This window comes from Cygnus olor, chromosome 12 (genome assembly GCF_009769625.2).
Source record: "Cygnus olor isolate bCygOlo1 chromosome 12, bCygOlo1.pri.v2, whole genome shotgun sequence".
In the NCBI taxonomy this organism is placed as follows: domain Eukaryota; kingdom Metazoa; phylum Chordata; class Aves; order Anseriformes; family Anatidae; genus Cygnus; species Cygnus olor.
Genome location: NC_049180.1, coordinates 8,645,303 through 8,672,415, shown reverse-complemented (window position 1 = coordinate 8,672,415; position 27,113 = coordinate 8,645,303). Strand labels below are relative to the sequence as shown.

Here is a 27,113-nt window from a genome sequence, read left to right as displayed (position 1 = left end):
CCAGATGATTAATTTCAAGCATATATTATCGATCCACTTTTGTACTTAAGCAGGATCTTAAACGCTTGCCTAATTATTTTGAATTATGTCTGTAAAAAGGCAAGCAAGATACAAAGACAGACTGTAAGTTGGGTGCAAGCCCGTGTTTTCTATATCCGGACAACTCAAATACCACCATCTGTTGCTTTCCCTAAAACAATCCAAAGGTAATAAAAAAACCATGACTATTCTGATTAGGTGTGATTCATATTTTGAGGAAACAACAGAGAAATGTAGGCAACAGCAATGTGTCAGTTATAATGAGCCTTCCGTGTAACAACAACTTCCAAAGTGAAAATGAAACTCACTCGCAAGTTGATTTTTCAAACTCGGGGGTATAAATAGAATAGTTAGCTGGAAGGGATCCTCAAATATCATCAATTCCAACTGCCTGACCTCTTATATATATATTATATATATATACTTTAAAAAAAAATAATGTTTTAAGACAAGACCTTTGTAAATGCAATTATTTTGATAAAATGGTTTTCTGGTGTATTCTTCTATCTTGTTTCTATACCACAGTTGAAGCTTTAAAGAACAGCTTTATCATGTATACTAACCACAGAGATATTGGTTGAAGATGTAGGATAACTCAACCCAAGAATGCAGATGTGGAGCACACACAGTGCCTCATATGTCCCAAAAGGCTATTTTGTCATTCCAGTTTTTCGAGCATTACTTGTTAGTATTAAAAAAATATTCCAAGCTCCTGTCTTTTGTTTCAGACTTCTTTCACCACTTAAGAAACCTCCTAGAAGTCCAGAAGAAAAAAAGCAGCAGTTAGGACAGCAAACGACTTCAGAGCAATTTTCCCCTGGAACTGGAAATTCTTTCTGCTTCTTCATAAACTCTTGATTTTATAAACCTACCAGACCTAATTGTTTTTAATGCTCTGTTATCTTTTTGACTACTGCTGAAGAGGAAACAATCCACTTTTACTCCACATATTTTTCTCATTTCCAGGTAGAAAATTTAGAACCTATTATCTTGAATTTATTAATTCATCCACTGCAGGTGGCTTTTGTTTTTTTCTGTTTTCATTTATCTGCTTACTCCTCCTTTTTATGAAAAAATGCTCCTGATGCTTCCCTCTTTTCCAAAGGGGACATATACACATACTCATATCTCTAGAAGTAAAGTCTAGATCCACTGTAAATCACATAAGCTCATCTCCTGTCACATATACTAGAAATTTTAATTCAACAGGTTAAAAGGTCACATACAATGTACAGAATACATTTTAATCAGCTAAATATTTGAAGATTATGATGATATAGTGTTGTTTCTATAAAATACTACTTGTCAGAAGAAAATGTATAAGATGAAAGCTATACTCACTCCAGTTAAATTCCTTAATTTGGATATATAAAGAATAAAAATGATTAAATATTAGTATGTTAGCACTTTGAGGGGCCTCTTAAGGATGTTACAGTTCCCAAGCTTCCTTCTTGTTCTGTCTAAAATAGGATTTAGAGGTTTATAATAGAATTTAGATGGGTTTAAAATCTCCATGTATGTGTCGTACTTTTACTGATTTATTCCATGAATTTCCTGTTGAATTTTTATGTGACACTTGATCTCCCCTGAGGGACTTCTTCAGTTCTGATTGGATAATATAAATTTCCAATGGAGATTAAACACAAATGAGTATGAAATTGATTTATTATAATAAGTGAAATTGAGGTCTGAGGTCCTGCTTCTTTCCTGTTTTCCCCCATCCAACCTAAGAATGTCTGTTTGTTTTTATTTTTTTTAATATTTTCCCAACAAAGAACAAAGAAAATTAAGAGCACATTTCTCAATTACACATTGGAAGTTAGATGAAATATTGTTCCAAACTTGTTTGATTTCATGTGCACAAGAGAGTTGTTTGAATAGTTTAACACAGTTATAATTACATCGTTGTGGAGACAACATATTGTCTTACATGAATTCTTCAGAATTCAAATTCATTATCAATTTAATGGAGGAAATGGGAAACAATGTCTGTCAAAACCTTGTGTTCACATCTCTATATTGGAATATTAATTCCAAATGTAATTCTAAACATGTAATGCAGTGCACCATTGTAAATGTAGATGGATTGACTGTGGGCAATAATTTTTTGGTATCACTTTCAGATGCAGTCTCATTGACACACAAGGTAGGTTCATCTACAAAATATCAATCTTAGCTTCACATTCTGAAACAATTCAAAAGCATCTGTGGTCTCCAGTGACAAAACTCCTTGATGCATGCATGAAAACTCTCTCTGCAGATACTGAACTTCTGTACAGCCAAAACCACTTCTTCTGCCTGGGTTTATGCATCCTATAAACTATGATTTCCCAAAGAGTAATTATGAAGAGACAAACATTTTCAGCCCTACCATTCCATCCCAACTGATGAAAGATCACTTTTAGAATGGCTGGGAAATTTAGTACCTGCATCATACTGGTTTTTCATCTCACAAAAAAGATGAAAAAAAATCTGAGTATAGGTATTCCATCACTAATTCAGATGCACATGTGCATGAAATTACGTACACTGAAATAACTGCTAGTATTTATGCCTCCAACAGTCGCACCACATTTTTGAAAAAAATCAGAAATACTGTGCTTTTGTCAGAGAGGTTTAACCAGAAAGTCTATCAATTCAACAGGATTCAGCATGCACTTTACTGTAAGAGAGCAGTAAGAAGCATTCGGTGTCATGAAAATGGCTAGTCTTGTAAGCTGTTGTGTTACATGTTGTCGAGCCCAGAAAGCTCTAACTTCAGTGGACAGGCAGAGTCGATGACCCACAATCCTAAGCTATTAATATATAAACTGAACATTCTCAGGCAGGGCTGTATTTTAGGAGAAGCTTCCATGCTATATTTAAGAAAATGGGCAGAAAAAATAAGATACAAATTGCATAGAGAGCCAGTCTATGAAACTGGCATTTACTGTAGCCACTTTACTTTTTCCCTTGGTTTAATTCCATTAATTTGATCATTAACAGGCCACTGGTAGGTAAAGGTCATGCAGTTTCCATCCCTTTGAATGCTATCTATGGAAATTTGGGAAGGCTGCATCAGTATCATAAAGTATAACGGCTTTTGCTGAAAAATAATCTGGCAAATTTACTTCTGCAGCTAACTCCCTTGCCTACTGTTCGAACAAGAAATTGATGTTTGGAAATGTTAAGTTTTAAAGAGCAGCTACAGCAGTGGGCACAATATTTATGCTTCTTGTAACAAAGTGCTGGAATCAATACTGTCATTTCTACATGCAGAAGACTTGTATTGAAAGAGATGAGAATGTAAGCAGCCCTCCCCACCCCACCCAGAACACAGCCCTTAATCTCCTTGCTAGGTTTTAAAAGGGTTTCAGATTCTCGCTTGTAACATTCACCAAGGTTAGGCCAGAAGAAGTCAAAGTAATTTAGATCCAATCTCTTTTCAAAAATGAAATGAACAGAAGTTTTATTAAAAGGAAATGAAGAGGAAATTGAACTTTCATATTTCATGGTGCAATTGTGATGACAGAAAACAATATTCATCAATAGAAAGTTTAGAAGATAGTTATTTATATGTCTATGCTGCTGGGCTGTGGGAGTTGTGTCACAACAGAGGGCAGGTAATTTTTAAAAATATAATGGAGCTGTAAGTAGGATTACTTGTTGGCTATTACAATCAAGTTCAGAATATAAAACTTTTTACATTCTTATGATCAGGAATTAGAAACATTAGTTGAAATGTGTAAGTTACGAAAAATTTTCACCAGAGATGCTTATGGGTAAAGCAAATTTCATCTGCATAAAAGCTGCATAGTGCTGTATCTCTATGACATATAAAACTAAATCACTTAAACTGAAATTATGGGGCTATGGAAGAAAGGCAATATAATGGAAACATCATAATTCTGTTATGCCAAACAGCCAGAATGAAAAGAGGAAAATATGGAGCCAGACACAGGTGTGAATTACAGTGTGTCACCACAGAAGAAGAAGAGAACGATTTGCATTTACTCCTGAAATGTAATGGTTCCATAGTTAATCCAATTATAAGGAAAGCAATGGCTTGAGAAGATCACTCTTGTTCAGGGGCTTCTCCTTGTGGGCAAGAACTCCATACTCTGACTGAGCACACAGTTAAGTCATCTGCAGTTTATACACTCTCTTTGAGACAGTGCTGTGAATGATCCTTCTTACACACTGTAGTGGATGTTTAGGCACAAATTTTCAAAAATGTCCAATAATTTTGATCCCTACCAGTTCAGACTACTTCCCAAAATATTTTAGATGCAGTACATCAAGGTAGGTGACTGAAAATGTGGTCTGGATGACTCAATCTGCCCTCTTAAAAAAAAAAAATTGTCATCCTACAGATAAATGTAAGAGACAATTTTTTCCTCCTACTACAAAGAACAGCCAAAGAATGTTCAGCTCTGACAGGTGAAAGGAATGGTAGTTTATTCTTCCACTTTTCTGCAATGAACTTGTGGGTAAAGCACACAGCTTAAAAAATGAAACACTCATTTTTAATTTTCTCAATATACGAAAAAAGTTCAAAGCAAAATTTTTTTCAAAGCCTTAATGCTACAATGTTGCCTAAGAAAATTAGTAAAAATCTTCTTTCGTGAGAAAAGAGAGAAACCTATTCTATGACTCACACAGTTCATAGAAAATAATGCACTTTCTCTAATGCACACGTATAACATCATTACAGCTGACAGAAAAAAAAAAAGAAGAATCTATATGCAATTAAGGTTTACCACTGCAGCTAGATCTTCTTAATACTTCAAATTTAAGGGTGCACTTTCAAAGAGCTTTTTATAGATATCAAAAGGTTTTGCAAATACACAAGATATTTCTAATAAGTTTATGCTGAAAAGAAATAGCTATCTACTTCAAAACTGTTCCAACATTTACAACAGTTTGTGGTACCTGATAGTCAATGGTGAATGATGTCAAGAAAGAATTGCATTTTGCAGCAGTTTTTGGTCATGAAGATACAGATAAAAATGCTACATGATAGTATTAGCATTGCTTGAGACAGCTGTGAGTTAATTACCATCTATGAGCACTATGAAAATGTTGGAAACCAGCGCATCAGCTGTCACACTGTATGTCCATTTAATAAATGATTTTTGTAAGTAGAGAACATTAAGAAGCAGATCAAAAATTAACATTCAAGAATTCCACAGTAGACCACGTAAGGAGATCAGAACATGATGACAGCTGAAAATCATCAGATTGACAAAAATTAATAAAAATATTTTTTAAAAAATAGGTGACAGGGGAATGAACCTTGAGAAGCAGAAGCGCTTCTAAAGCAAATTATTAGCAAATTATTTTGAAACTAATGACAAGAGTGGGAATAGATTTCCTAATTCCTTCAAATGTGGAAGCATTGTTTGTAGCACATTCAGACATTTAAAAACCATCAGGCAACATCTGTCAATTGCAGTTTTCTGAGGAGTCTGAAAATATTCCAGAATGGAGTGGATTTCCATATACTGCTCTGTACTATCACGGTGAGCACAGCCAGCTTATAAGAACTTAAATATAAGTTTCCAAAATACTCAGATACAAACACTCAGATGCGGAAAGTAAAAGTAATAACATACAACAGATTTAACAAGGATTTAATCATTCCCTACATCACTGAGTGAGACCACATTCTAAATTCCCCTAATATGTAATTAATTCCAAGCATGAGGAATGTCTTTAACATCTCAGTTATGGTTTTTCTATTTATAAATTATGAGGTGTTCAGCACTCTCTGGGGATTGAGCTTTTAATCACACAGATGTCCATTATGAATCCTCTGTTTGCTTAGTAGTATAATAGGTGAACTCAGAGCATCTTTGTGCTATAATAAATCTGCAAGCTCAGACAGAGCACTCATGATTGCCTTCTAAATTCTTTCAAGGTCATTCTACGTGATTTCATGCTACATAACATCCTTTCTCAGTTCATTTCACACTGAGAAAAGATCATGATAAACATTGATTTTTCCCTGCTGGTATACCTGAATTCCACCACATCACCCCACCACACACACACACGCACATTCTGCTACACCATTCTATAGTCATTTGATTTTAAACTGTTGTGTAGACACCTGAAAATTCAAAAACCAAATAGGGCAAGAGAAAAAGAAGCTGCATTTGGTACAATTATTTGAAGACTAGACTGGAAAAAAATGAGAAGAAATAGGTGTTTCTTCCAGTGGGAAAACCAATAACGGAAGTAGATAGAAAAAGAAACACCACAAAATTAATAACAATAACCCAGGAATGCAACCAATAAAATATATTGGGTAAAAAATCCTCTGAATGAAGTACTAATTAAAATACGCTCCAAGTCCATGTTTTACAAACGTACACATAAACACACTTCAAATAATTGCAGATTTTATATGTTAAAGCAGGTGGTGAAAACTTAGTCCCATGGTTTGACATGTCTGGATTAGGAAATGTCCTTCATGAATTACTCACCATCAGAAAAAGATACAAATGCCTGCAAGAGCACAGTCTCAGCTCTAGATGTGGTTCCTCAAGCATTCTGGCATGAAAGGAGTGCAGAAGGTGATAATAATACTTCTCTCATGAGAAAGAGTGAGGATTCCTAAAAGAAATATTCACAAGCACAGATAAATATTAGCTGTTTGATTTCTACTGAATCTTACTGCCTCAGGTGACTCGTTATCTCAATGACTTCCTGTCTATGCAGAAATTTAAGATTAATGGATTAAATTCCCTAAATTCTTGGTGAATTTATTAGCTAATATGAATACTGGTTTGCCATTTGATTAAAAATCGTTAAGAGTTCACTTTAGTTCTTTATAGAGACCAGAGTTATCTTCATTGAGTCCAATCAACCCTTACTCACTGCTTAGGAAGGACCAGGACAGTGTCAGTCCCCCAGGAGACAGCCTTTCCCTAGTGGTCGCTGTGATTTAACAAACTCCTTTCTCTTGGGGTTACCAAAAGCATGGGCTTTCTTCTCCTTTTCAGCCTAGAAATCCTGTTAGGGCAGAATTTAAAGCCCTCAAAGTAATCAAAATGCAGGAAGTGTTTTTTTTACCACCACCAGCAGCTATCCTATGTACTGTGCAGAGTCTCCCCGCTCTACAATGAATACAATTGCTGTTGATGAAGCAAGATATTGATTCAATTTGCAAAAATGTGCCATAGCAATTAATATTTATCCTTTGACCTTTAGCTCTCATGTTTTGACTGTACACAAACAAGAGTCACTTCATATGGGAGACAACTCTCCTTATGATGCAGCCTCACCATTACCCATAAAGAAACAAATGCTTGTCAAACTGCTTTGGAAGATGATATGGTTTCATTTGCCATGGGGCTGGCTACCTTAGTAATGGGGCTTTACTGCTAGCGTCACAGTACTGTTACACAGAGAATTTTACTCAGTTCATGACACACAAGTAAAACCCACTATAAGAAACCCATTTATGGAAAGTGTGTCTGCATAAAGGAAGATGAATTCCTGCTTAGCACCCCAAGAAACCAGTCCTTCCACAGCATACTCCTCAGCTCCGATGACAAGTTCAAGAACTCCTTGTGCTGACACTTGCTAGTAGATCACCAGGTTTGGTAGTAGCCAAAAAATTTAGCTAAACCCTTTTTGGAACCCATTTATGCTTTCAGTCTCCAGTCTCTTGTGGCAATAAATTCTGCACCATGCTGTGGAAAAGGTAGTTCCTTTTATCTGCTATAAACCTTGCAAAATGTTTGACTACTTCCAGTCCTTGCAAAGTAAAAAATATGTAACAATTCAACTTCCCAAATATCAGTCTTTGAGATAATAATTGTAAATGGGAAAGGATATTACTGATGTTAGGTAAACTGATATTACCTAAAGAGCAACCACTAGACACAGTTATTTTAGTTCTTAAGAAACTTCCATGCTGCAATGACAAATACTGAAAAAGGGTATTAGCAAGCTGCATCAGCCATGCTTAGAATAGTCTATATTTTGGATAGCTTTTCTTTTGATATTTGAAAACAGATTATCAATAGCTTCAGAATACACCAGAAGAACAATATTTTACCTAAATGAATGACAGAATTCAATTCTTTGGTGGCAAATAATGATTTCAGTACCCCAGATCAAACATTTAACTATCAAATTTGTCACTCCTTTAGTACGAGGCTATGTCCTGAATGGAAAGTGAACAGTTTTCTACTGATTTCCACAAAACCAAAATATTATTTTTAAAGAATTCTAAGCTGAAGAAAACACACCAGAGCAGACAGATCTGTGCCTTCAAGATAGCACACTTATACAACAACAGTACAAAATCCTACCTCTGCCAGCCACATGCTAAAATTCATCTCAATGTGTTACAGGCTTCAGAGAGATGAAGCCTGAGAGGGCTGCAGGACAAGAGCAGCACCCAGTGGGCTGATGTGTGCAAACGGTGCCCACGGGTTCCAGAGCAACACCCTGAATTTGGCTTCAGCAACCATGGCTGATCCATGACTTCCCCTGTCTGGATCAACCAGGAACCTCTAAATTACTCACACTGTTTTCAATATAAATAAAGAAAAGCTTACAAAGAAGAAAGCATTTAGACGGGAAACAGCTTTGCAAGAGAGCTGTTTTTCATATTTTAAAGTAGATAAACAAACAAACATACAAACAAACAATGAACACACAACACAGGAGAGGTACAAGAAAAGGAGGGTTAACATTCACAGGAAGGCAGATGATCTAACAAGCATTGCCCACTTTACAATTTGGAGACCTCCTGGACCCAATTTTTCAAACACGAATGCTCGAGTTAAAATTGTGATTGAAAACAGCAGGACTACACACATGGGCCAAGTCATCAGAATACTTATGTAGTTTTGAAAACCAAAAGTGATTTCTACTAGTCATTAACCTGATCCACTGTGTTTTTTACTGGGAATATTTATGAGAGTCCTGCTAAGGTTAAAGCATTAGTTACAAGAGCATTTGCATGACAAGCAAATCCACTGAATGATTAGAGATCACAATCAAATGAGAAATGCTATCCCTGCAATTTTTGTACAGGAAAAAAGGATTCATTTCATAGTTACTCTTCTGGCATTTTTTTTCAGTTGTTGCTCTTGAGTTTGGTCTTGGAAGGGAGGAATGCTCTGCAAGTACAGCACTCAGAAAGTTAGCTTTTCTGAGTTTTGTCAGCTTCTCTGAGCTGGAATTATGGGATAGATTTCTGTTACTGTAGAAGAAAGGTAAAGATGCATAACATAGACAAATCTATACTGAGAACTTCATTAATCTACATTATAAATCAATATTTGTAAACAGACTTCTGGTGCGACAGATGCGTTATATAGATTACACTAAAACTTGGTTTCAGAATAGGTACATTCTGAATTAAAGTTCTGCATACGTGAACAAACAGAAGCACACAATTCTGTTTAGAGTCTGAGTCTTCACTGATGACTATTAAGTCATCAGACTTCTGATTTACACCTTGGCAGTGCTACTGATGCATGCAGAGTCCACCAGATAGCCTAGATTCTCCATTGTATAAGGACGGTTTTGTGTAAAGTATCTCTAGAACGACTCTAGCCATGGAGCAATGTCTTGCGAGCACCATCTGTTCATGCTGCAGGCCCTGTGCTACCACACAGACATCTCTGCTGCAGTTGGGAAGAGCTGTTATGACAAGACAAGGGGGATTAAACCCAATCCAACCCCTCACAATATAGACTCAGTAGCTTTATGGAGTAGATCTGCAAACTGGATAAGATATCCACTCGGAAATGGGAAACAATAATCTCCTCCCTAACCAGGAAAACATCCATAGGAGCAAAAGGTTTCTGCTCGGGCTGCAGGACAAACCTTGGACAGTTATCACTGAGAGCTGCACCACAACCATCCCAGAGGGTGTGGTTAAAGCAGGAGGTCCTGGGATCCTTTGAAAGGAGCCTGGGAAGGGATAATGCAACATGTGAGGAGGGAGAGGTGTTGACTGACACATCTGAATATTCTGACACATTGATTTACATACTGATGCGGTACTTCTTTTCCCTCAGATTTGAAATAGTGGAGTCTTGGCAGGTGTATATGTCAGACTCTCAACTTTTATGCATGAAAGGGCAAACACAGGTGGCCTCACGAGGCACTAAAGATGGAGTTTGCAAAATTAAGCCCTATCCTAACAACTTTAGTTCAGTTAAACCTTTCATAATAGTACAAAGCTGAAAGTTTTAAGGGCTAAAAAAAATTAAATGGTTCCCAGGAGCATTAATTCGAGCAATAGCGAGTAATAAGACCACCAGCCCCAGGGAAATTCAGCAAGTTTCTGGTGTTCAGGGACTTAACAGGCCCCTGTACTGAGCACACACAGAATTGGATGTAATTTTCCAAGCCTGCAGTGAAATTCAAAGTGAAAACTCAACAACATTAAAAAACATGAAGCACTTCATGGTAAGATTTCTGACTTTAACGTGGGTTGCAGAGAAGCAGGTATCAGTCTGAACAGCTTCAAGAAATCAAGTAAAAATGTACTTCAGGCCATCCTTAACCATGAACAGATGTAACACCCCCACATCACTTGATCACTTGGTCATTTCTACCAAATGTCTGCAAGACATGCAACTTGAACAATTTTCATATAACTCTGATGATGTATGAATGCATTCAGAAAACACATAAATGCCCGTAGCAATTTATCACGTTCTTTTTGGTATAATCTCTGTTCTAGTCTAATCTCAGCTCCAGACTCCTTCTAAATCTGTTCTCCCATGTGCTTATCAGAACACGCCCTACCATTTGGAACATTCACTTCCCTTACACTTTTTTTTTTTTTTTTCTTTAAGTTAAAGATCTGGGGCTTTCTCTCTACAGAGTCCAGTTCAAAGAGAAGATCACACTGGTGCTATGACAACAGAAAAGTGAACACTATTAGTAATACATCTTGGTTACACATTAGAGAATGTTTTCTAGCATCAACATGGGTGGAACAATGGATCTTATATAACAATGCTCACTGAAGCAGCCATGGCCAGGTATCAGTATTATCGTTTCTGAAACAAACAATTTTGCAGTGATACAGTGAAAAGTTTTCTGCAACTGTCAAGGGTTTTCTAATTTCTAAAGGAAGGAAGGTGCAGGACAAGAAATTGTATCTATAATCATGCTTCAAACAGCATAGAGTTTGAGGATATTGAAGTCAGGCAACAAGATAACTGTAGAAATGTCTGGCTGTAAAATCCAGCTTCAGATGACCATCTAGGTTTATAGCAATGTTCAGCTTTGTGGGTAGCAGTACAGATGTAGAGCCTGTTTGGATCCTTGCTTATTTTATTTCTCAGAGTTAAGAAGAATTGTAACATTATATAAGTGACACCTCTTTGGCTCTTAAATCACTTTGCTGTTTATAATGGATGTAATAAATGTTTCCTATTCCAGTACTACAAAAAATGGTTGAGGCGGTTTTATCCATTTGGCAGTGGAACTCACTTGACCATGATGTATGGCACACTTGTTATTTATTTGCAGAGGCTAGAAGGCAAATGTACTATATGAGAATAGTTCTTTAATGTAAAGCATTAAATTAAAAGCTCACCCTCAGAACTTTGACTGCCAATAGAAGTAAATGGATGCCCAAGATAACACAGGAGCTGTTACTATTTAAAAATATGCCATTTGGTATTAAATTCTGTAATCTAACAGCAGATTTCCAAACTGTCTCCCTTCCTTCAGCATTATGGACTATGTACTTCCTATGCAGATTTACATGGTGGGAATAACACCTGTCTCGTTATAGATATATATCAGATCATATTCTTTAGTATTTTTTACATTTTTGAAACTTCAGTTCTTCTGGCACTGATTTTTCACTGCTCTTTTTCATACAATATGTACAACTACAATTTTAAATGATCTCACCCATGAGATTAGTCCTGCTACCCCACATATAGAATGAATGCTGAAGGACAAAAAGGATAGATTCTGATTTTTAAAGACTGCCTTGCTCATCCTACCCATGCAAAGACTACACCAATTTTGGAATATTTTTTTTCCAGTAATCACTCAGGACTTGACAGATTGTGGCAGATTCTTCAAGAGTGTCACCTGAACTGCAGTTCTTCCCATCCCAACTGACAGCAAATGATAACCTGCTCCACCCAAATTATCTCTGAGCCAAGATCAAACCCAAGTGTTCTCAGTTTATGAATTACAGAGAAAAATATAACATCCATTCCCATCTCATAAAAAGTCCAAATCATTTTTCATCAGCAAGCTTTAACATCATTTATGTAGGGCCTTTAAAGTTTATCAAGGGATTCCAGCAAGTAGCAAATCAAAGTCTAGCATTGTAGAGAAAACTGTTATATTTAACACAAAGGAAAAAAAAAAATCCCAACCCACCCAAACTAACAACCCTTACAGATCCCTCTGGAACAATATAAATCAGGGTTTTTCTCTTTATTTCCCTGCAGGTCAAGACAAAACTGTTGAAGTAAACAGTTTAATGTTAAGACTCTTAGATAAAGCAAATATATTCCCATGCTCACACACAGAAAAAAGAGTTTTATGTTCTTTCAAAAATATTTTTGAGCTATAGAATTAAGAAACAAACAAACCAACCCCAAACAGACAAGTATCTTAAATGTGTTTATAATTTCAATCACTACCTTTCTAAATAGTTTTTAAAAAAAGGCAATGTAATGTACAGCATACACTGTACAGCAGCATATTTGTAAACTCAGTTATCTGCCCTTGTTATCATCTAACATTTATCACCAGGCAGCGTTCAGTGTTCGAGGGCTCCAGATGTGATTCTGAAGCAAGCCTACCCAGCAATTATCACTCTGCTACTAAAATATATGCATATTAACAGGAAACCTGAAACATTAACACAACAACATTATGTTCCAAAGCCTGTCAGCTAAACAAAAAAAATATGATTTTTTTTTTTTTTACACTGTAAAAAGCAGCAACAAAAACAAAAGTTTTCAAGTTTCTGTTCAGAAAGAAATGACTGCAGAAATTTTGTCTCTGTCAATTTGTTCTATATTTGAAATAAAATCTACTGAAAGTTGAAGTGACTAGTTTTGAGACATTGCTATGTTGATGCAGATGTTGTGGAAGTTTTCTACTGTCAACTGGAAATATAGCAAAACTCTATGACTAAGAAAATTTTCCACAGAATTAAAACAAAAAAGCACTACAGACCTCTCCTCCTAAGACGCTTATTTTAATGACCACTTCTAATAATGTAGTGAGCAACAGCAACCTGAGGAAGTTTTGAAGGAAGGAGTTCATCTTCTGCAAGGCTGAGTTTCAAAATTCCCTGGAAGAGGAATAGCTGACACCATGGACTCCAATCCTTGGGGAATTATTTCTTGGCCTAACTGGAGATCAGACAACAGGGATAAATGAAGGCAAGCATAAAATTTGTTTCACTTGGGGGCTGAAATGAAGACTCAATACTTAAATTTCACTTCTTCTTACTATTAGTCTCCTTATCCCAGTGCTAGTGATCAGCAGGGACACAGAGTCCTTGAATGCCCTACTGCAGGGCGCTTGTGCACCGTGGTCAGAGATTCAGGAAGGAGGAGGTGGAGAGACTCAGGTATAACCCCAGAACCACAAGCAGATGTAGAAAATGAAGAAAAAGGAGGTCTCCTGGACATGACAAATCTCACCAAAGGCAATGCAAACCCATAGTAACAGAGAGAAGATGGCAGATTCAGGTATTGTAGGAGCAAGTGAGGAAATAAAACAGGGAAAACCCAAAACACAAAGAAGAGAAAACAAACAGTGATCATAGTGATCGGTGGTCTGGAAACTCTGCTGCCTGTCAGTGAAAGACCTAGAGTGCATCAGTTTGCCTTGCTGGGGGTTGGCAGTTCTTTTAGATTAACTCACTCTGAGCTTTTGGGTGAATTTCTCAACTGAACCCTAAATAAAATGTCATTTATCAACTCTTAGAGAGCACAGTTAAATGGAACAAATCACCAGCATAGCAACCAAAAGTGAATTCAAATGTTTACCATAGAAAAATCATTAAAACCATCAGCTCAGTCAATCATCTCAGAACAGCAGCAGTTCAGAAGACAACAGGATGCTGTACCACTCAGACGATGGACAGAGGAAATACCAAGCTGATATATGTTCATCAGAATAAGTCCCCAGTTACATGTTATTCAGAAAATTAACTGAAATCTGGCCATTACACCAATAGTTCCTGAATTTGATCAATAGCCTTTTTTAATACTATTTCTTAAAAATGCATGAAAACTTTTGAATCCTTCTTTTCTCATTATATTAAAAAAAATAATAATCACTTCTTTTAGCTTGTCAGGAAATTTAACATAGGAAACATACTATTACTTTATGTATTGTTCCTCTCCATTTATTTTCCAAAGGGATGGAAAGGTGTTGATAATATTCAGGATACCTTAGGGTAAGTAAGTTTAAATCTGAATCACGGTTTGATTTCAGTAGTGCAATAATTCCTCAAGCAGTTCTCATACAGACACTTCAAAATTACCACTCACTGGTAATCACATTACTTAAATCCATATCTAATAACATTTCTGCTGCAAATAATGGAAAAATGAAGTTAGAAAGCAGTTGATCTTGTAATACGTCACCCAAATTGAATGGCAGAAATCTTGCAGGAAGTTGGCTATTCTTTCAAATTTCTGCCAATTTCTGCAAACAACTCTTTTTCAAAATGGACCTTAAAACAGCCTTAAATTTAGGGTCTCAGCCAGATCCAGTCAGAGTTAAACTTAAGGATGAAAATCTAATATGTGCAGTGTAGAAGTCTTTTATTTATTTCTGTGTTACTCTTTTAAATTTCTGTGATCTCAATAAATCTGAAGAGACTGTATACGCATTGGAAATCCTCCCACTATGCTTTCTGTCATAAACGGCTCGTGCTTTCTTTAATCTCAGCTAAAAAGTTCTGCAGAATTACTACATTTTTCCTCTCCAGATAAAGAGAATGGGACAGAGACAATAAAGGAAGCAAGGGAAAGAGCATTGTCTCAATGCTGGTTCAATTTTGTCCAGATTTTAGGAGAAAACCTTAATCCAATATCCAGCTTAGACAGATGTGCTGATTCATCTGAATATGGTAAGTGGACAGTACCTTTGCTCCTGTTTTTAGTACAGGAGTTGACAAGAATTACACTCCTTCCATCTCATTGCTGCAGGACTGGGAGTGGGGGAGAAAACTACTTCAAGTGATTAGGCACTTTAGAAGGTTAAATTAAAATTTAATGTTAAAAATATTAGCAATGACATGGGATTCCTAATGACAAACATGAAAAACGTTACAAAATTATAAAAGAAAAAGGAGGGATGTAAGGGAAACTTCTTTCCTGCTTTCATTGCAATTCCATTATATTATTCTTTAGTGCATTGCTAAATATCACATTCACCTTCTAACAGCAGCAAACTCAGGGGTCTCACATGAAATAGGCTATACCATCCAAGATAGTTTAAGCTGGCCTAAGGAGCGACAAGAGAATATAGCAGGCAGTCAGTGCTAATGACAGCATACCATTTTTATAGACTAAAGGTCGAGCAATGAATTTCAATTATAGAGTGTCAGGATGCCCAAATACAGGTACCTGATAACAAGCCTGAAGCACCAAGCTTTTGCAGATTTCTTCTTTAGAATTTCAATAATGCCTTTTAGCCTTTGGCACTGATTTTTTTTTATTATTATTATTTTATTTTTCTTTAACCAGAAGCCACTAGATGTAATCTTTTATAAGAAATTCCATCTTTCCTTCCCTTCAAAAGAAATTGTCTTCAAGGTAAATGAAGCATAATTACAAAACATGGACAGTTATTCAATGTAACAACAACAAAATAAAGTGCAAAATCTCCTAACTCAGTCCTTGATTTATTTGTGCCTGATCCTAAGAAGTATCTTTATTTCATTTCCTTTTAATCTAGCATCTTTTAAAATATGTTTTTAGTTAGAAGTAGCAACTCTTACAACACATTTTGTGAATTTAAAACAAACAGAATTATTCTCATCTGATATTTAACACAATTAGAAATAAATTAAATTATACAGGAATTAAAAATATTTCGGTCTTGACCTTGGAAAACTTTTGCAAGGTCTTTGTAAAATTTTCATTTACATCATTCCTTCCCTTTATAATTCTATCACTCTGTTTCCCCAACTCGAGAAGAATTAATTCTATACCTAAATCTATTTAAACTTCTTTTAAAGACATAATTTAGATTTTGACCTTTCTTTGTTTTTATCTTGATCTTATATTAAATAATGATTTATTGGAGTTTGGTTGGTTTGGTTACTATTTCATTACTTATCTTTCCCATTTTTTTGCGTGTTTTCTTTTCCTGCTGAGTCCTACAGATTTATAGTTGAAGAAAATTTCTCACCATGCAATTGTTTCCAACAGACCAAGCTCATGAAACTGAAGTTATTATACTTTTTAGGAAAATCTGGTTTCATAAACAGTAATATCATCTGAAAATGGGGAATGTTCATCAGAATTCCACTGTGGGGAGTTTTGATTGCTGTTTTACAAACTTTTCAAGTCTTCTGCAAAAGTAGGCTAAACTTCTGTACTTCCAAATAATAAGGAAAATCATTTAAAAAACTAGAAGAAGCACTGATGGTAAATGCAACCATAGATTCAGGTTAAACCTGGTGCACGTACACAATAATTTTTGGCATGTAAATGAAAAACCTGTCCTTTTTTTTTTTTTTTTTTTTCCAGCAGCGTTAAACATCACCAGGTAAAAAAATCCCATGGTGAGGGAACTGATGTGACATGTATTACAAATTATTTTTAAACTGCATTTGTTGGAGACCCCAGATTTGAGTTTTATTGCAACCACTCTAAAGGAAATTACTTCAATAATAGGAAAATACACTATAACGCTGTTCTTATTTTAATTCTAATTTGGCAATATTAACATGTCCCAAACAGTAAAAAAAAATAAAATTTAATATAAAAAATGAAAATAATACATCTCAGCCACTATCATGGGATCTGAGTCACCAGAGCACTGAAAAAGATATTATAGACCTAATCTGACTCACTCCTCCCCAAAGCAAGTAGAAAGATTTTACTCCCAAATGCTGTTCAATAAAAATAAGAAAACCAGAATATCTTAAAATAAACACTAAATAGAGAATAAAGAGAGAGCAAAAAGTACTTAGACACAACTGTTTCCACCTGCTGTGCCCTTGCAGGCAGGTAATCAGCTCCAAGGTTGCACGCAAGTAAGACCTATGTGAATTGTAGCCAATTTAATACTATGTGGTCCATAGGAGGCTCTATCTCAGGGGAGGATTATCCCCTTTAAGGTTCAACTAACAGTTTACCTAAAGATGTGTGTGTGTGTGTAAGGGGAAGAGTTTATAATCCAGGATTCAGATCCACATCCAAACTCTTCTAGTTCTGTAGGTGTAACTCAGAAGTAACTCTACTTCTTGGTGCTTCCTTGGCAAATTTTGCTTGAGCTATTTCCAAATAATCCCACAGTCATCCACAAACATTGTCAATCATGTCGCTGCAACTCTACTGACAAGGGTTTGCACTGGGATAAGGGAGGGCACAAAATAGTTCTCCAGGTGGAACTTCATTAGTAATTCCATTAATATGAGTCAGAAAAGAACCCCTTGTCCATCTACCAGAGCTGTCTGGCTTTTGCACGATTAACAGCAGCAAAGTACAATCGTTTAGCTTCATGACAAATGAAAGCAAATACGACTGAATCCACCTGGGGAACTAATCTGCTACAGAGTCATTCCTTACAGTAGGACTGTGCTATAAGTTGTCACATCAAGCCATCAATACAACCCTTCTTTCTCACAAAGAACCTTCCATATTGATAATGCATATCTTCTGCTTGCAACTGTTGATCTTAATGAATATTTATCTTGCATAGTCCAGGAGGAAGTCTTTGTGATTATTCACACAATGCAGTTTAATTTATTTATTTCATTAGAAAAAGTAGCATTCTTATCTGAATAACTGTTCACACAGTTATTAATTAAAACCCAATACTTCTTGAGTAACATTAAGCTTCAAATATTTCCTTCTCTGCATTACAAAGGCAGAAGGTTTTGATTGTTCATAAAAATGTGTATATAGCTACAAATTCAGATTATTATATTAATACATATTATGGCAATACCTCCACCCCTAAATTCTCTAAATTAAAAGCAAAAAAATAAATGTCTATTTCAATGATTTATTTATAGCGATGACCTTCTAAACTAGATATCTGAATACCCACAATTACTATAAGAACCCTAGTTGAATATTTTAATCTTTGCTTAGTATATTGCACATTTTAACTATAAACCAATTTGTCCAACAAATTGATGAAAAACAACATGCCAGTTTAATAAGGCAGGCTCACAGGACTGTAATCTCAAAATATTAGTGAATTAAGCAGTCATTTACTGTGATTTCTCTGCCCACATGAGCAACAAAACTGAACAGCTGAATGCTCCAGAACAGAAAGTAAAATCAAACACAGTCTTTCATGGTCTGACTATCTCATTAAAAAGAATAAATACTATAACCTGCATCTTTTATTGTCAAGTGTGCTATAAATCTAATACTAGTAGAAATTTCATGACCCTCTCCATCAGTTTTCATTTTGCAACAGGTACAGCAGTAGATAAGAGTCTATACTGCTTTATCCCAGGGTGTGGAGACTTTATTGCTCTGGCTGCACAGATACTCAGCTATGGATTTTTCTCTCTGCTCTCTTTCTCAAGCCTTGAAGCAGATTAATTGTTCTAAGCATATTTTCCATACCTCTCTTCTTGGGCACCCACATTAATATTAACTGGAAAAATACATGTCTTTAGTTATAAATAAATAAATATATAAATTATATATATATACACACACAGCAGGAAATCAATATTTGCATAATGATCTGCCATGTCAAATGCTAGGGACACTAGTCACCCAATGAAGGGAGGATGTTGGAGGATGCTGCACTCAAGTGTCAACACAGAGCAACACTGAGGTATCCTCAGTGCTGGCTGATGTAAAACAATTTATTTTATTTTATTAGGCCTCTTAAAAAACATCACTCAAGTATCCCCATTCACCACTCAAAACTCATACCAAGTAAACTGATTCAAGAAATTTCCCTTGCATGAGAAATGCGTTTCTGTTCAAGTCATTTTTCAAATGCAAACACCTGCTATATAAAGAATTGTACCAAAATATCTGTTGCCATTTAATTTTTTATGATAGTTCAACAGAGTTGCCAAGAGCTGTTCTTACAACATTTTAATTCAGGTATGCTGAGATAGTTTGCCAAATCATTATATTGTCACTAAAGCCTTCATTTTCAGGCAATGTAAATACTAACAGCAGAAGGATGCAAGGAGTTCTAAAATTCAGTATGATGCTTCCTCTTTCAGAAACTGCACACCATAGTTTTCCATACACCATAGTGAAAAAATAAGGAGCTGCTTCTTCAGTCCATGACGAATGGTCTTAGAACACTTCTGTACTATGAGAAGTCATTTTAAAATATACATTAATAAAATGTGATTCCGTTCTGCCTGAGACTAGGTGTGATACAGTTACATTGCAGATATTTGCAAAAAACAAATGATGTCATAGGAGCATTCCCAATTTGTCAAAATTCTCAGCTGGATTGTGTTTAGGGTTTTGAATGACAGAATATGTTATTTTTTCATTACATCATGAACAAGTAGATACTTTTTGCCCAAACAAGGAATTGTCACATTACCTCAGCTGCAGTGGTATTTCAGTCTCAGTGAGCGAATTGCCCCATTCTGTGTGAGCCTTTCCCAAATTTCTTGTGAATTTGTGAAATATGAAAATGATAATATGTTCATGAAAGGGCTGACTAACCTGTAAATAGATCATAATATTTAAAGAGCGCTCTCTGGTTATTTGTTAGTATAGACCTGCACATAACAGCCTAAGAGGTTACAGAGTACATTGCAACTGGACCACAGAATAGCTGAATTCCTCTTCTGTGATAATGATAATAATTCAGTCAATTGTCATTACAGAAAACGGAAGCTCACCCGGTGTCAACTCAGACAGCAAACTTGAAAATGTGACCTGTAATATTGGTGGATATAACTTAAATAAAATAACTAAAGCTAGGTTCCCATTTCAGCCCTCCTTTCTCTAAAACGCATTTTGAGTTCTGCAGTCAAGAGAGACATGTAGTGCTGGGACCAAAATCAGAATTCATAGCATTAAAAAAAAAAAAGAGTCTGGAAAGGACCTCAAGACATACACTAATCCTCTTCTACCCCCCCCCAAATAAACCACAGTTATGTCATTCCCAGTAGCTATTTGTCAACCCTGCTCTTAACTATTCCTAAATTTGGAGACTCTGTAACGTCCTGAGGCATTCTATTCCAGCGATATCCTACCCAGCCGTTAGAGTATTTTTTCTCATTATGTATAACCTAAGCCTAGCTTGTTAATACCATTATTCTTATCCTCTCCATGATGGACATAATGGAGTAACATATACCCTTTCTTTTACAATAACAGTTTTTGAATAATAAAACTAAAACTGTCCTGGTTTTGGTCTTCTTTCCCTGAGGCTAAGCAACATTAATTCATTTATTTTTTATTCAAAAGGTATGCTGTGATATCTTTTGAAGCTGTCTTAGGTGCTTTCTTCAAATGGCCCAAAAGTATGTGTTCTTCTTGAAGTGCTGTGCCTCAGATGGGACAAATTACTTCAGTTTGGGCTCACTAATGCTAAACAGAGTTGAAATATTACTTCCCCATCTTACTCTGAGTCCACATAACAATGTGAATTTCTACCTCAGTGAAGCTGAGACAGGAAATAAACAGATAAAATAACTGTTCTGCAGTTACAGACTTACCTGCTATTTTGCTGAGATGTATCTGTTTGATTCCAAAGATCAAAACGCACTTTCTTTTTCTCAGATCTCAAACTGTTTGGAATTTGTTGGGAAATGGCTCTTTCTCACCTTGATAGAAAATGTAAATGACACTTTCCCCCCTTCCCTTCTCTTCTTTAATTCTTCCCAAAAGAATCTTTGGATAAATTAATTTAATTTATGACCTACTATTCCTTTTGAAATGGCCTCTTAACAAAACCATATTTTACACTTATCTTTTTTTCTGCTTTGCCTGTTCTTCTTATATAAAACATTTACTTTTTCCCACAAACATACAATTCATACTTCTTTTATTCCTAATCATTTACAGAGATAATCAGTGCAATCTCTACAAATATATTAGAAGTAATTTTGTACAGCCTGCTATCCACAGAAAAATGCAAAAAAAGTTGCATTTTAAATGCATGCTATAAATTTCAAATGCTATTAAAATAGCTTGAATAGCTGTTCAAATAACAAAAGCACATTAATAAAAAAAAATCATGCATTTCCTAGGCAATTTATGCCATAGTCTTTTGTGGCTTGGGTATTATTTAAAAGTGTATAGAAAACAACAAAAAAAGTGTCCCAGGCATCATTACAGTGACTTTAATATACTTTATGCCATGTTATTGACTTCACACATCATCTAGATATAAACTCAGAATATGCTAGACAGAAATTTAAATATATTAGACGTAACATTAGTTACTCTGCAGCTTTAAGCTTGATATTTTCTTGTAAAATATCTATTTAATTCCAAAAGTCAAAGTTCTTCTCTACAAGAACACCACTGCAAGGGCTAAAACTGTTGCAAAATGCTTATCCCTGCTCCACATATATATAACTAATAGTTCTAATTTTTTAACTTCTCTTACCCAACCAACAAACCAAACAAAACTCAGACATACTTATGAAAAATCAGAATATGAAATTTATTTGGAGTGTCATAAGGACAGTTCAGATGCCTCTCTCCAGACCAAGGTTGTTACTTGTCTTTTCCTACTAGTGAGTAGGAACAGTGACATGACACAGTGCAAATATGTTATCTATCAGCTCATAGAGCAGGAGGGAATAGGACTCTCCTGGCTATGGTCAAGCCAGCAGAGAATATTGTCTCTCCAGGGAGGTGTCTTAATTTACTTGTAGAGAAGCATATAATAATAATGTAGTAACAGTGACAAGTATATAGTAACAGGAATACATATTATTGCAAAATATGCGATGCATAATAATTTACCTTTTGTATGCTGATGATGCTATAGACTTCGACCTGTAAGTGATGTGATACTGGTAACTACGAAACACACCATAGCTTCATGTCCTCATTTTGCACGTCTTAGTCAAGGATGAAATTTTTGTTTAGAAGCAACACTGAGGTTTCCCATCACTTTGTATTGAGGTCACAAGAGCTGCAACTTGTCTGGTGTGTCATCTGAAAGGAGAATAAACAGCAATTTACTGCAGGTGTTTTTATTTCTGGCTTTTCCAAGAACTGCTAACACTGAAAGAGTCTGAATATGCTCAAAGCCCCCAAACAAAAATGGAAGTCATGCTATATGTCACGAAATGTCTCATTTTGGGCCAAAATCCGGCTCTGTGTGCAAAACCCACTCTGCAGTTTTTGGGCAGAGAACTATGAGTTGCATAATTTTTCCTTAAGTTGTCTTTAGGGAGCAAAGCAAGAGAGTGGTAAATATTCCAAAACATGTAGCTATGTCTAGGCCCACCCATTCCCAAACAGAAATCCTGTACTAGGCCCTTCATTCGTCTCCAGCCTTCTTCAGGTTAGGGGAGTGAGAGTGGAGCTAGTGCATCTAATCAATAAATGTAGTCCACCATGGAGAGAGACATGATTTCTCCCTTTTCACACATATGTGGGAAAAATTGCAGACAATGAGGTTTGTGCATTTTCATATCTTTATGCAGAGCAATGTAATACTTTTTAGAGATTACATCTTGGGATAAAGCAAAAGTACCTGAATCTTGCCCATTATCCCTACACTCAAAAACTGACCCATGTGAACTCAGGCTCCCCCAGCATGACACTGTAAAACAGGGGAGTTGATCACACTGTATGGGAAATGCTGACAATTGCAAAAACTGTAACTAGAATTTTTGCCTCAAATATACACTGAAAGTGGTCATATGTAATGGATTTCTCCAATTTTTGCAGCAGATATTACATTACCCTTGAGGGTTGACCTGTGGTGCTAGAAGATGATAGACATTCAATTCTAGTGTTGCTGCTTTTAATCAAAGGTTGTCAATCACACCACATTATTTCAACTAAAATTAAACAGAGGTTTGCCCATGTCAGCAAATGCTCTCTGGTATTGGACAAGTGTTTCACATGTTGCTTTATTTACATTTAAGTCCAGGTTTTCATAAAAATGTCCTGCACTTTTAGACTTTTTACTAATATTCAGTTATCACTTCAAAAGTGTGTCTAATGGAAGAATTTATGAAGTAAATACAATGCTGACATTAAACCAAAATATTTTTGTTTTTTCTATAAGTTCAGAGTGGAAAATAAATATTAAAAAAAATGTCAGAGAAAGATATGAGCTTTATGAAAGTTCATAGAAGGTGAAAACAATTCAAAACGATCTTTTTTTTTTTTCTTCTAGAAAAGAAAAAAAAATATTTAAAGTAAATTAATTTGGGATGCAAGAGCGAGGTTCATGCCACATGAATCCCACTCCACTGGATCATCAAGCCTTCATAACTTTATTCCAGATGCTGACCACAGCTCATGGTCAAGAATCTCAAGAAATCTCAAGAACAGAGATTCCCAGATGGCTACTCTTGCAAACATACCAATGGTACATGCTCCTGGGTGAAGTCCACATGGACATCTGAGGATTCCTAAAAATATTCACTTTACTTTTCTAAGGGAATCTTACTGAAATACTAATTTAGCATAATAGCATACAATAACAAATAAGCGTGTCTCAAAAATATATGGGGTACAATAAACTTTTTAATGAGGGGTAATAAGGTAAACAATACTATTTTCAGGTAAAAAATAAATCATAAACTGAAGCTTATTTAACTTGTTTCTTTTTTTCAGTGTTAGACATCTTATGTACAAACTAAATTACACAAGCCTTCCAATGGCCTCATTAACTTTTGATTAGTTATATTACAGTAAAATGATCTGTATTCTAAACAACGGACAACAAGTACCCTTTGTTTTAAAACTGCTTCAGTTCTTCAGGTATCTGATATTTTCCAACTCAAGTGTATTAATTAAAATGTTCTTCTTACATTAGCATCTGTTTCTAATTACGTGATAACCATTTAAAAAGTCAACAAAAAAATCATGTTTTTACTACAGTAAGAATAAAATAACACACACTGTATGACTATAAAAAAATGAAAGTGCTCACACTGCAATAATCTGAAAGGCTGAATTAGGCTGTAGACTGTAGTTATTAAAGGAAGTCATGCAGAAACATGCCCTTTAGCATCGTACTTATTCAAAATTATATTACTCTTTTAAGTGCTTATTTTACCATGTGAATCTTTAAATTAAAATGAGGCAGTTTAAGGTATCTCCTGGAATGGCTTGTTTTCATCTTATTAACCTGTAACCTTTTATCAAATAAGATCAGCCAAGTTCACTAACCAGCTATGCAAAACAGTTGTTCTGCTTGAAATCCATCACCTTGGTGCTTACTTATGCTTTTCTTTCCTCTAAGACTCAGGTTGTTTCCTGTACATTTAGAAATCTATGCAGTATAACCCCAAGAGATCAAGATGAATGGGAGGACAATATGATCTGTTCTGGGCTGGTATGGTGTGCTGTAGCTAAGCTTGACCAAGGGCTATATGTAGTTATTCTGCTTCAGCTGCTTTATGGTTGTAACAGTGCAGGACTTTCTTTGGTTTAGTTTTAACAGTTTAGTTTTTGCAGAACAATTAGAGGTTACATCAAGGTCAGAATGACTATTATTATTATTATACTATGTATCATTTTGGAAATTAATGTAGTTAAGAATAGGGATAAAACAAAACGATACTGTGGAACAAACACACCCAGTTACATACCTATGCAAATTTCATGTAATATATTTGGATATTGGTCCAGATTTATATCATGAAATGAGATGGGACCTCCTGTAATACCTATAGGTAAATGACTCCCTGAAAGTGTCTAACCTTCTTCTCTGAACACTGAATAAACCAGACAGCAGGCAAACTGTCAGTGCAGTAGTAAACTAAAAGCCTATGCACAAACTGAGGCCTGTGCAAGTGTGAGTTGGCCTATCTAAACATTTACTCCTGCTCTTTTACTCCTGCTCTAAAGAGCAAAGTAGGTGGGAAAAGTGTAGAATAACCAGAGCTTAGTTCTACTGGCAATTTAAGCAGAGCAAGGGTCTACAATTGTGTAGGCTGGAATACTTGCAGAAGCACAAGGAAAAATGCAAGGAGAAATGATGCTGCTATATTCTGTGGGTACTCATAGGGTGAGAATGCCTTTTGCTTTGGACCATGCCTAAGTCTGAATCCAGCCCTACCTCACCATCCTTGGTACAACATCATTATGGGACCAATATTAATCATTCCTATGTCTTTGGTCTCTCTGAGAACCAGGACATCTGGTCCTGATGGCAGGAACCATGCCATCTCAAGCTTTGTATTTGCAAAGCATTTATCACAGTAGGTCTCTGTCTCCTATTTGAGTCCCTATTACTGCATGAAATAAAAACAACTACATAGCCACAGGAAGAAACAGAGGAGTTAAATGGAGTAAGGACTTAATACATGCCACATTTCAGCAATTCCTCTTAACCACACAGTTCAGAGGAGGTCATTTCATCTTAGAGTGGTTTGATTATTTGGTTGTGATAAACAACACTTCAGTTTACCTACAGGGATAAAGAAATAAGTCAGCTTTTCATTAAAAAAATAAATAATAAAAATAGTTATTTAAAAATTGTTATGATATATTAAAACTATGTTAAACCATTAATAACAAGATCATAAGTACAGTGAATAGGTAAGAAATGAGTTGCTATGTGGAAATTGGCCAGTCAAACATCTTGAAGCGATTAAACTTATCTCTAATTAATGGAAATTCTGGATCTGTTTTACTCACATCATACAATTTATGATTTCCTCTTGACTATTTATTTTTCCTCATTCCTCAAACTTTGAAGTTGCACATCTTGTGCAGCTTGGTATATTGCCAATTAAGATAGCCGTCATTTGATTATAAGCCTAAGCAGTAAGTTCATTCTTACCCGCTTGGTAGCCTTATGTTGAAATCTATTATATCCTTCCTACACCAGGATTTTATTATAAATCCAAACATAACTTCCTTTTTATCTTTTTTTTTTTTTAATTAACTTTAACTATTGGCTAGAAGCAAAGCTGCTGCTTCTTTTATTGCTGCACAGCAGTAACTCTTCTCCTGCTGCCTAAAGAACCAAGGTACCGAGACACAACTGGAAACTGTCTTGCTTTGTTAGTATATGAAATTCTTGGTGGCTGCTCTGTGCTTACATTCTGATGCCACCAGCCATCTTTTACTTGGAAGCAGAAGAAATCTGATTTTTCTCTTGAAATTTGTAGTTAACTAACTGTAATTTTCTGCAAACCCAAATCGCATACCGTATCAGCATTAAAACTAAATCTTCTTGCTTTATCAACATTTTACTATGTATCTCAGAGAAAATATGATAATATGCAATTAATGATGTCCTGCAATCTTCTCTTTTATCAGAAAACACTTGAAACTTTTATATTCCTATGGAGCAATTAAAATTAAAAATTACTGACAAGTTAGAATAAGTACAGACTGAAGAAATGTGTCTCATGCAGTCACAATGGGAAAGGACTAAAACAAATACTCAAATTCTCATATGCCTTGGTGACTTGCTGGATTGAGATAGAGACAGGGAAAATAAATTTTATGAAAACATTTTCAAGTCTGTACCCTGCATCTTTTCAGTTAATGAAAGGAAGTGTTTTCCCAAACTCCATGGTTGGAATACCCATGTGTCCTAGTAACAAAATGTCATACACAGTAGCATGACAAATTTGTAGAGATGTAAGACTAAAGAATAAGAATGAAATATTATTACAAATATTACTAAAATACTGACATAGCACAGCCAAACAGACCTTTTAATTAAATACCTGAAAGAACATGTGCACAATCCTATTGTTTTCTCTGACCTGGCTAAAGAATTAGAGC

At 35.5% G+C, this 27,113-nt stretch overlaps 1 long non-coding RNA gene across 1 annotated transcript in view; it reads right to left on the bottom strand.

Moving 5' to 3' along the window:
• LOC121076847 overlaps positions 1–27,113 on the bottom strand; it is a 58,105-nt gene that overhangs the window by 24,427 nt on the left and 6,565 nt on the right. Inside the window, exons 2-3 of the long non-coding RNA XR_005823756.1 lie at positions 22,149–22,343; positions 19,765–19,889 (exon numbers count right to left, since the gene is read on the bottom strand). This is a non-coding gene — a long non-coding RNA (uncharacterized LOC121076847). The remainder of the gene's footprint in view (positions 1–19,764; positions 19,890–22,148; positions 22,344–27,113) is intronic.